This window comes from Mustela nigripes, chromosome 13 (genome assembly GCF_022355385.1).
Source record: "Mustela nigripes isolate SB6536 chromosome 13, MUSNIG.SB6536, whole genome shotgun sequence".
Taxonomy (NCBI): domain Eukaryota; kingdom Metazoa; phylum Chordata; class Mammalia; order Carnivora; family Mustelidae; genus Mustela; species Mustela nigripes.
This window is the reverse complement of record NC_081569.1, coordinates 83,394,801-83,396,966: the sequence shown is the minus strand read 5'-3', so window position 1 is coordinate 83,396,966 and position 2,166 is coordinate 83,394,801.

The window sequence follows — 2,166 nt, the reverse complement described above, 5'->3', positions numbered from 1 at the left end:
AGAGGCAGAGGCAGAGGCAGAGGCAGAGGCAGAGGCAGAGGCAGAGGCAGAGGCAGACTCCCTGCTGAGCAGGGAGCCCATCCGAGGCCCCAGAGATCATGACCTGAGCAGAAGGCAGACGCTTAACAGACTGAGCCGCCCAGGTGCCCCCAATTTCTGCCTTTAAATTTTGTGTTTATACGATTACACTTACTGTGATTATTGATGTAATTATGTTTAAATTTATCTTTTTTCTTTGTGTCTTCTATTTGTCTCATCTGTTCTTTTTTTTAAGATTTTATTTTTATTTTAGTTGAGAGAAAGTGAGAAAGAGAAAGAGTATGAGCAGGGGAGGGGTAAGGGGAGGGAGAAACAGACTCCTGGTTGAGCAGGGAGCCCAATGAGGGGCTGGATCCCAGAACCCCAGGATCATGACCTGAGCCTAAGGCTCAGTCGACTGAGTCAGCTTAACCAACTAAGCCACACAGGTGCCCCATCTCATCTGTTCTTTGTTTGCAGCCCCCCCCCCCCCCCCCCCCCCGATTGTCCTAGCTTCTTTTGGATTAATTAGAACACTTTTGAGATTTGATTTTATCTTCTTTATCTACTTATTAGCAATATATCTTGTTTTTTTAACTGATGCCCTAGAGTTCACAGTGTACATCTTTAAGTCATCACAGCTTATCTTACATAAAATTATACTAATTCATATATAGTATAAAGACCTTATAAACATATACGTTCCTTTGTCCCCACCCAGCCTTTGTGCTATTGTTGTCATATTTACTTCCACATATATTATAGGCCCTACAATACATTGCTATTGTTTTTTGCTTTCAACAGATCACTATTTTAAAGATATTGTTAAAGTAAGGGAAAAGTCTTTTTTTTTTTTAAGATTTTACTTATTTATTTGACAAACAGAGATCACAAGTAGGCAGAGAGGCAGGCAGAGGGAGAGGGAGGAAGCAGGCTCCCCACTCAGCAGAAAGCCCCACACGAGGCTCGATCCCAGGACCCTGAGATCATAACCTCAGCCGAAAGCAGAGGCCTAACCCACTGAGCCACCCAGGAGCCCTGGGAAAAGTCTTATAGTTACCCTGTGTTTACCATTTCTAGTGCTCCTCATTTCTTTGTGTAGATCCACATTTCCAATCAGCGATCATTTACCTTGTACCCAGAGAACTTCCTTTTTGCATTTTTAGAACTGGTCGGCCGGTGGTGAATTCTCTCAGCTTTTATACATCTAAAAATGTCTTTATTTTTACTTCATTCTTGAAAGATTTTTTGCGGAGTCTAGGGTTCTAGGTTGATGGTTTTGTCTTTCAGTATTGTAAGAATGTTCCTTGTGCAATTTGGCTCTGCTTTTCTCATTCTTACCTTTGTTTCTGTATTTATATCGTGTTTCTCTGGCTGCTTTTATTATTTTATTTTTTATTTATTTTTTTAAAAGATTTTATTTATTTAACAGAGAGAGATCACAAGCAGGCAGAGAGGCAGGCAGAGAGAGAGGAGGAAGCAGGCTCCCCGCTGAGCAAAGAGCCCAATGTGGGTCTCAATCCCAGTACCCTGAGATCATGACCTGAGCGGAAGGCAGAGGCTTAACCTACTGAGCTACCCAGGCGCCCTTCTCTGGCTGCTTTTAATATTTTCTTTTTGTTACTGGTCCTCGACAATTGCATTTTGATATGAATGGCTGTGTTTTATTTCATTTTTTCTCTTGCTTAGGATTTATTGAGCTTCTTGGATCTGTGAGTTTATACTTGCATCACATTTAGAAAATTGAGGGTTATTATTTCCTCCTATCTGCATTGCATCCCTCCTCTTTCTCTTCCCCTTTTGAAACTTAAGGACACATGTTAGGCTGCAGGATGTCCTGTAATTCAGTGATGCTTTGTTCCTTTTAAATTCAGTCTTCTATCTTCCTGTGTTTCATTTTGAATAATTTCTATTGCTATGTCTACAAGTTTACTAATCTCTCTTTTTTTTTTAAAGTAACCTCTAACACTCAACATGGGACTCGAACTCATGACCCTGAGATAAAGAGTGGCATGCTCTACTGACTGAGCCAGCCAGGCATCCTAAATTTACTAATCTTTTACTCAGCAGTGTCCAGTCTGCTATTAATCTCATTCAGAGTATTGTTCATTTCAGACATTGCTTCTTTTTTCATCTCTAGAAGTTTGG